Source organism: Phacochoerus africanus, chromosome 10 (genome assembly GCF_016906955.1).
Source record: "Phacochoerus africanus isolate WHEZ1 chromosome 10, ROS_Pafr_v1, whole genome shotgun sequence".
NCBI classification, from domain to species: Eukaryota; Metazoa; Chordata; class Mammalia; order Artiodactyla; family Suidae; genus Phacochoerus; species Phacochoerus africanus.
This window is the reverse complement of record NC_062553.1, coordinates 43,426,317-43,436,361: the sequence shown is the minus strand read 5'-3', so window position 1 is coordinate 43,436,361 and position 10,045 is coordinate 43,426,317.

Below are 10,045 nucleotides of genomic sequence, written 5' to 3'. Positions count from 1 at the left end.
GGAAAGTCTGATAGAATACACACTGACTTCAGGTCTTACTCTATGTCTACACTGCTTCCTGCATTTGCTGTTCTTGGGTAAACATCATTCTAGGTACTTAACAAAAGTTCTGATTCTTTATCCTTTATTTCTTTCCAGTAGACAGTCAGTGAATCAATTCCATTATAGCTTGAGTTTGTACTTCAGTTTCATGTGATTAAATTAATTGTAATTTAATTTAAATCATCACAAGTTTCCTGAGAATCAAAGTTTTTAAAAATATTTTTATGGAAATATAGTTGATTTACAATGTTGTGTTAGTTTCAGATACACAGCAAAGTGATTCAGAGTATATATATATATATATATAAATATATATTCTTTTTTACATTCTTGTCCATTACAGGTAGTTATAAGATATTGAGTATAGTTCCCTGTACAATAGGTCCTTTTTGGTTATCTATTTTATATATATATTAGTGTGTATATTTTAGACCCAAACTCCTAATTTATCCCTCTCCCTTTACCCCTTAGTAACCATAAGTTTGTTTTCTATGTCTGTAAATGTATTTCTGTTTTATAAATAAGTTAATTTGTATCACTTTAAAAAGAATCAGAGCTTTTAAAAACAGAACAAAACTTAGATGGGTTAAGGGTCTTTAGTGTAACTCAAGCAGATATTTAAATAATCTGTAATGGTTCAGTGAAGAAAAATCACCTCGATGAAGCTTATGGAAGTATTTATGATGCTAGGGGCCACAAGGCTGGTTTTGTAGGTTGTTTTATTTTCTGCCTCTTCTAGTTCTTAACCCGTTTTAGCTCTTTTTCCCCTTTACCTTTCTTTTCCTTTTTTAATTATTTTCTTCAAAACTCATCCACTATCAAATGTTAATCCTGTGGTGTCTCCCAGAGGGCAAAATAGCACATCGCCATGGTCCATGGTTATTGTCATTGTGGTTTCCATCACTACATCACTAGCATCTTTGCCACTATTGAGCAAGTGCTGTGCCATGTTCTATGCCAGGCACTTGAAATGCCGTGTTTTGAAACCCCACTATAGTAATGTAAGACAGGAAATGTCACAGTATTTCTTCTTCTTCTTTTTTTTTTGGCTGTGCTCATGGCTTGTGGAAGTTCTCAAGCCAGGGATTGAACCCACACCACAGCAATGACGACACTGGATCCTTAATTGCTAGGCCGTCAGGGAACTCTAGTATTTCTACTTCATGGATGAAGAAACAGACACAGAACTTAAGTTAAATTCCTCACCTTATACAGCTGGTAAGTGACAGACAAAATTAACACTCCTGATGCTTGACCCTGAGTCTGTCCTGTTTCTACCCAGCCTCATTTCTTTAGTATGACCCTGAAAGAGTTGTATTCTTGATTAAGCATATTCATTTTAGGAGTTCCCTCATGGTGCAGTGGGTTAAGGATATGGCATTGTTACTGCTGCAGCTCAGGTCGCTGCTGTGGCATGGGTTCAATCCTTGGCTTGGGAATTTCCACATGTCACGGGTATGGCCAAAAAACCCCAAATATTTTTGTTTTATAGCCTTGACTATTTTACAAATGCTATGCTTTGGGTTTCTGGGGAATATTTATTACCTGTTCTGAAAGACAACCTTTAAAGATCATTTTAAAATATTTTGCAAATAAATACAATAAGCTCCTGTTTTGTTATTTGTTGCTTTCCCTCGTTGCTTTTAATATTTTCTCTTCATCTTTAATTTTGGTCAGTTTGATTAACATGAGTCTTGGCATGTTCCTCCTTGGGCTTATCCTGTATGGGACTTGCTGTGCTTCCTGGACTTGAGTGAGTGCGTCCTTTCTCATGTTAGGAAAGTTTTGAACTATTATCTCTTTAAATATTTTCTCTGGCTCTTTCTCTCTCTCTTCTCCTGCTGGGACCCCTGTAATGTGAATGTTAGTATGTTTAATGTTGTCCCAGAGATCTCTTAGACTGTCCTCATTTCTTTTCATTCTTTTTTCTTTATATTTTGGTTGCCTATATCCACTTCAATTAATTCTCTTTATATATGTGGTGGCCTATATCCACTTCAATTAATAGTTCTTCTGGGGTCTTGTCTTTTGCTTCTTCTGTAACATATTTATCTGCTGTGTCATTTTGTCTAGCTTTCTGTGCTTGTGGTCTCCTTTCTGCAGGCTGCACAATTGTAGCTCCTCTTGCTTCTAGTGTCTGCCTCCTGGTGGATGAAATTCATCCAGGGTATTGTCAGGCTTCCTGTTGAGAGTGACTGGTGCCTGCACACTGCTGGGTGGAGCTGGGTCTTGTCCCTCTAATGGGAAGGGCCAAGTTTAGGGGTGTGATTAGAGAGAGCTGTGTGCCCAGGATGACTTTATGCATCCTGTCTGCTGCTGATTGTGGTATTTTTGTGAGAACGTGAGCTTGAGTTTTTCTACTCCACCATCTTATCTCGAATCTAGCTCTGTTTTATAGCTTCTTGCCACATAGAATTACTGTGAATAATTTAGTTCCATCCAGGTCTCTGTGGATGTGTTAATGGTTTGGCACAGATAAACGTTTGACTCTGATATGAATGCTTTAGAGAGACATGTTTCAGGATTTATCAGGGCATGTCAATAACTGATAGCAAAGCAGGGCAGGTGGGGAAAGGAGAGCTTGGCACACAACTACCTCCAAGGGGGCTGGGATATCCTGGGCAGCTGACCAACTGTAGGTTCTGGTTGCAGTTCTTTTTGTCTTGAGGTTGTTTCTGGGAAAAGCTATAGCAGCAGTGGATGGAAGGGTATAAAATGAAGTAGTAGAAGCCCTAGAGTCAGGTAGAAATTGATGTAAGTAAAATTTCAATAAAGAGATGAAGGGTTACAGACCTTTAGTTTCAAGGTGGTTTCCATGCAGATTGAGGACAAAGGTTCCCAGTTGATCTACAATCCTAGGAGGAAGTCTAGCCTGTGATGCACATATTAAATGAATTAATATGTGTAAGTCACGTTGAAAACTGCCTGGCATGTCGTAAGTGCTCAAAAATGTAATTATCATTATTATTATTCAACAATGTAGCATTGTTACTCAAAGATAAGCTATTATTTCTCAAAATGTGTTATTTTTATTATTATTGCTATTATTACAAAATAAGTTATGATATTTGGTACTGAGGAACTGGAACCATAGAAGAAACGCAGGTAAAAGACCCATAGGTGGAACCAGGGCTTGGGAACGAGGTGAAAATCTAGTTATCAGAAGTGTAATGAGGAGTTCCCATTATGGTTCAGTGGGTAAAGAATCTGACATAGTGTTCCTGAGGAGGTGGGTTTGATCCCTGGCCTCGGTCAGTGGGTTAAGGATCCAGTGTTGCTGCAAGCTGTGGCATAGGTCACAGATGCAGCTTGATCCAGCATTGCTGTGGCTGTGACATAGGCCATCAACTGCAGTTTCCATTCGACCCCTGGAACTTTCATATACTGCAGGTGCATATGTAAAACGAAAAAAAAAAAGTGTGATGGTATAATGATGGGATAGAGATAAGACTCTTGGAGATGTTTAAATATCTCTGTATTAGATCTCTATGCATCTGAAGTTGATCTGAGTCCAATAATAGTATTAGTCTACAGCAAAGAAAGGAGGTGTGGACCTCACACTAAAGAGTGTTCTTTAGTAATGATTTCAGTAACAACTATAGTGGCATTTGAATAACTTAAAATTATTTAAAGTAATTATTCATATTTTTTTCTTCCTTTCTTTCATCTTTTTAGAGCTGCACCCATAGCACATGGAAGATCCCAGGCTAAGATCCCAACTGAGGCTTCAGCTGCCATCCTACACCACAGCCACAGCAACAACAGATCCAAGCCACATCTGCAACCTACACCACAGCTTATGGCAATGCCAGATCCTTAACCCACAGAGCAAGGCCAGAGATCGAACCTGAATCCTCATGGATACTAGTCAGGTTTGTTATGTCTGAGCCATGATGGGAACTCCTTATTCATATTTTTTCTACTCGCTGTTATGTCTAATCAGCAACCATTTACTATTAAGGCAAGAATGATAAAATGAAAAATAGAAATGAAACTATAATGGATTTGTACTTCAAGATTTACGAGGTTAGTATCCAACCTACATTGTGAAAACTTGGTGCTTCTGAAATATCATCAGCTAAACATCCATGTGGAGAGGACAGGGGTAGAAGATGGTGGGCCTTGGGATAACTGGGTATGGATGTTTATCCACAGTTAGGCTGGAAGGATGGTGATGTGTGAGGGGAGGAGACACTCAGTGTCAGGTGAGCACCCTGCACTTGAACAAAGATGTCCCAACACCAATCCACAGATGCAGTGAAATCCTGATAAACAGCATGCAGTCCAACCCACTTAGAAAACTTATGGGGAAGAAAGCACTGATGAAACAGACACAAATAACCTTGCCCTCTTTATTTTATAAACACTTAAAAATTTACCTGCTGCTATTGCTGTAAAACTGGAAGAAATGCAGTCTTCTTCTCATATTTTTTTTCTATAGCATTTTTCAGAATCAAACTGTAACTGGCTCTAGGTCTTAAAATTGATCTGGCAGAAAACTTATTCATGGACTTAAAAAAGCTAATGAATATTTAAGGAATTTCTGAGAAATCACTAATTGATTACCATAAATCAAAACATAACACATGTACAAAATATGTAAACCAGAAAATGGTACAATGACTTTTTTGAATAGGGTAATCAGTGGTTGAGTTAGTCAAGTTTCATGATTTTGGATGTCATAGTAATGCATTCTTCTTATTGTCCTGATTAGATGACTCTCAATTTTCCAGTGAACATTCTGGCTAAAACTGCTATTTGTTCTCACCCACATTTAACTAATGTTTATTTTTGAAATTCCTGAAAAAAAAAAATCAACCCTGACACCACCAGGCCCACACCTCCATCCCTGCCCTTGAAATGAAACCATCTAAAGGCATTTGGCCACAATCATTTGCCCACAGCTACCCTTTCCCTGTAGGTTTTCCTCTGTGTTTATTTTAAATCTTGAATTTGAAGAGCAAGATGGCGAGAGGACACATTGAGTCTGACCAGGATCTTCCCTGGCTTGTCTGGCCACGTGAAGCATGGCTGGGGGATTTGGGGCTGGTCTGGGAAGATTAAAGCAGTAGTGGTGTAGCATTCTTCACTTTAAAATATATTTCCTTGTGCATTGAAAACACAGAGGTATTTCAAAGCCACGTATGTGTGTAATTAAAGTAGTAGAGGGAGTTCCCATCGTGGCTCAGTGGTTAATGAACCCGACTAGCATCCATGAGGACACAGGTTCGATCCCTGGCCTCGCTCAGTGGGTTAAGGATCCGGCATTGCCCTGAGCTGTGGTGTAGGTTGCAGATGCAACTTGGATCTGGTGTTGCTGTGGTTGGGGTGTAGGCCAGCTGCTACAGCTCCAATTCGACACCGAGCCTGGGACCTCCATATGCCGAGGGTGCAGGCCTAAAAGACCAAAATAAATAAATAAATAAATAAATAAATAAATAAATAAATAAATAAATAAAAATAAAGTAGTAGAGAGTCAGCTGTGTGTACACCTCATGGTTGCCCACATGTGCTCTTTGTCAGTCTGCAGGAGGGGCCAACAAACATGCAAAGATGACGGGCAGATGTGAAGAAAGAATTAGATGCTGGATTTTTGGTAGAGTCCTTTGCCAAGTGAATGGTCCTGCAGGCTCCTGCTTGCATGAACTTGGTCTTTTTATCTCTTCTTCTTTTTCTTCGCCCACACAGAAGTGAGAATACAGCTCCCCACCCCACAACCGGCAATCACAGCCCAAGACAATAGAAACTCTAGCTTTGTACCTGTGACAGCTGTGGGTGTTCCATCCATAACCTGTATGTAGCCTATGTTAACAGATTCTTTGGGATTGTACCTAAACCAAAAAATGGAAAAGCAGAAAGTCATGTTTTTCCCACTTAGAAGACACTTTCAACCATGGTATCATTTTTGAGTTTTGCAACATATAACACATGCCCATTTCTCTTGTACGTCTATTTTTCTGTTTTCCTCATCACCTGTATCTCAGGCTCATTTTATCTGTTATGAGTCTCCATAACTTCCCTTCACCTGTGTTTTTCTGTCTCTTCTGCCTCCTCTATCCTTACCCGCCCCTGCCTCTCTGGACCTCTCTGAGTCACAACCACATTTAGCCAGGAAAGACGCTCAGGTCAAGCAGGATAGGTTCTCTCCTTCCTCCTTCCCACTGGCCCTCCCTCTGGAAGGGGCCTTCCTCAGCCCCAGCCTTTCTCTGACTGCTTGCAACCTCTAGGGACTCCCTGTACCTTCTCCACAACCTCGAACTCCCTCAACCCCAAATCTGATACCTGGAGCTAAGATCCTAATTCTGGAGTCTGCCTGACTTATCATAAACCAGGTTCTTGGGTGAAAGAGAAATTTAGTAAAGAGTTAGGTTGCTTCCTTTACTATTGACAAATATGAAAAACTGCAACCAAACTAACTTCACATTGGGAAGAATGAACTTGGAAGATCAAGTAGCATGGGGGTGGGAGAGAGAGCCTTGGGGACTTTGCTGATTGACAGGTGAGATGGGCTTGGCAACTTCTGGAAGCTCAGTCTCCTTATATTTAATTAGAAGATAGTATAGTTGCTTTTAAGATATTAATGAAATTCTTTTCCCAATAATCCCATAAGCCTACAAATAAGAAAGTCCCTATAGAATGTAAAGGAAATTCAAAATAGAAGGCACATTAAAATCTTTAAGTTGTGGTGTTGAGTATGTTTTGTTAAAATGTGCCATGGCTCAGATATAGTTTTGTAAAGGCCAGTAAAATCTGGCCCTACAAAAGTTATGGTTCCTAAGAGTCAGTAACATTGACGCCCTGAGCAAGACAAACAAACAAGCCTTTACACACATTCCCTTCACCCTACACGCATCTCAGAGGGAATCTCAGGAAGGTAAAGAAGCCCAGAGTCTGATGTAGCAGCTGAAGTGGGAGAGGAGTCAGTGAGAATTGGTGCTATAATGAAGGGCAAGGGCAAAACAAGTCAGTGAGGACAGGGTGGTGACAGACCTTGTGCTGCAGCTGGTGTCAAACTGGCAGATGGTGCTCTGGGTCCAACTTTGTGCTTCTGACACAAGAATTCTCTCTCTCTCTCCCGTATCAATTTCCATGTCAGCTATGCCCAGGAGCTCTTAGCTCATCATTCAATATCAAGCACATCCCCTGGGGGTTTGGGCTACCAGAGCCCTGTGGGGATCCTGCCCTGGAACCAGAGATGTGAGAGAAAAGGAGAGATAGGCGTCACTTCTACCTTTGTTTACTTCCTGTAATAATAAATAGACCTGTTTGTTTTTCCTTTTTAAGAAACATGTGTTAAGAATGCTCACTTAAAAAAAAATTATTGAGGTATAATTGATCCACAACATTGTAACAACTTCTGCTGTACAACAAAGTGACTCAGCCAAATATATACACACATCCATTCTTTTTTCAGGTGATTTTCCTATATAGATTATCACAGAACATTGGGCAGAATTTCCTGTGCAACACAGCAGCTCCCTGTTGGCTGATCACTCCACATACCTCAGTGTGAATATGCCAGTCTCAGACTCCTAACCCATCCCTCTCTCTTACCAGTCCCATTTAGTAACCGTAAGTTTGCCTTCAAATTAGTGGAAGGAAAGAAATCAGTCTCCTATGAGTCTGCCCCTGCTCTGCAAACAAGTTTGTATCCTTTTTCTAGAATACACATACAAGTGATGTCATATGATGTCCGCCCCGCCCTATCCAACCCACTTCACCTAGCATGACAATCTCTAGGTCCATCCATGTTGATGCAAATCGTACCATTTCATTGTCCTTCATGGCTGAGTAACATGGCTTTGCATATATGCACCACAAAGTCTTTATGCATTCCTCTGTTGATAAACATTCAGGCAGTTTCCATTCCCTGGTCACTGCAAATAGTGCTGCAATGAACATTGGGATGCATGTACTTTTTGAATTATAGCTTTCTTCAGATATATACCCATGAGTAGGAATGTTGAATCATATGGTGGTTCTATTTTTAGCTTTTTTTTTTTTTTGATGGGCCTCAATTCTGATCTTTCATTAGTAGTGCATAGAAATGTGAGAGATTTCTGCATATTAAGTTTGTATCCTGAAACTTTACTGAATTCACTGATGAGTTCTCATAGTTTCCTGGTGACATCTTTAGGGTTTTCTATATGTAATATCATGTCATAAACAAAGAGCAACAGTTTTACTTCTTTTCCAATTTGAATCATTTTCTTTCTTTTTCTTGTCTGATTGCCATGGCTAGGCCTCTCAAAACTATGTTGAATAAAAGTGGTGAAAGTGGACATCTTTGATTCACTCCTGATCTTGGGGGAAATTCTTTCAGCTTTTCTCCACTGAGAATGATATTAGCTGTGGGTTTGTCATATATGGCTTTTATTATGTCAAGATGGGTTCTCTCAATGCCCACTTTCTGGATAATTTTTATCAAAAAAATTAGTGCTGAATTTTGTCAAAAGATCTTTCTGCATTTATTGAGATGATCATGTGGTTTTTATCTTCAATTATTTAATTTGACATATTTAAAATACTGATTTGAGGGTACTGAAAAATCCTTTCATCCCTAAGATAAATCCCACTTAATCATGAAATATCATCCTTTTAATGTATTGTTGTATTTAATATGCTAGTATTTTGTTGAGGATTTTTGCATCTATGTTCATCAGTGATCTTGGCCTATAATTTTCTTTTTTTTTGTGGCATCTTTGTCTAGTTTTGATATCAAGTTGATGGTGGCCTCATAGAATGCATTTGAGAGCATTCCTTCCTCTGCAATTTTCAGGAATAGTTTTGGAAGGATAGTGTTAACTCTTCTCTAAATATCTGATAGTATTTGCCTGTGAAGCCATCTTGTTCTGGACTTTTGTTTGTTGGACTTTTTAAAATCCCAGTTTCAATTTCGGTACTTGTGATTGTTCTGTTCCTTTTTTCTATTTCTTTCTGGTTTATTCTTGGAAGATTGTACCTTTTAAAGAATTTGTCCATTTATTTTAGATTGATCATTTTATTAGCATATAATTGCTCATAGTAGTTTCTTAAGATCCTTCATATTTCTGTGGTGTGAGTTGTAACTTCTCCTTTTTCATTTCCAGTTTTACTGATTTGAGCCCTCTCCCTTTTTTCCCTCATTGAGTCTGGCTAAAGGTTTATCAATTTTGTTTATCTTTTCAAAGAACCAGCTTTTAGTTTCATTTATCTTTTCTGATTTTTTGTCTCTACTACATTTATTTTTTGCTCTGATCTTTATGATTTCTTTCCGCCTACTAATTTTGGGTATTGTTTGTTCTTCTTTCTCTAGTTATTTTAGATGTAGTTTAGGCTGTTTTTTTTGAGATTTTTCTTGTTTCCTAAGGTAGGCTTCTATTGCTATAAACTTCCATTTTGGAACTGCTTTTGTTATATTTCATTCATTCATTCATTCTTTCGTTCATTCATTTTGTTATATTCATTCATTCCTTTTTGGAACTGCTTTTTTTATATCCCATTTATATTCCATCAATATTCTTTGATTTCTTAAGTGATCCATTGTTTGTTTAGTAGCATATTGTTTAGTTCCCAGATGTTTGTGTTTTTTCAAGTTGTTTTTCCTGTAGCTGAAGTTTTTTGCTTTGTTTTGTTTTATTTTTTTGTTCTGGTAGCCTTGTGGTCAGAAAAGATGCTTGATATGATTTCAATTTTCTTAAATTGACCAAGGCTTGATTTGTGGCCTAGAATTTGATCTATCCTGGATAATGTTACATGTGATCTTGAGAAAAATGTGTATTGTGCTGCTTTCAGATGGAATTATCTATAAATATTAATTAAGTTCATCTGCTCTAATGTATCATTTAAAGCCTGTGTTTTCTGATTGGTTTTCTGTCTGGATGACCTGTCCATTTCTGTAAGTGGGGTTTTAAAATTCTCCACTATTATTGTGTTATTGTTGAGATCTCCTTTTATGGCTGTTTGCAGTTGCTTTATGTATTGTGGTGCTCCCATATTGGGTACATATATATTTACAATTGTT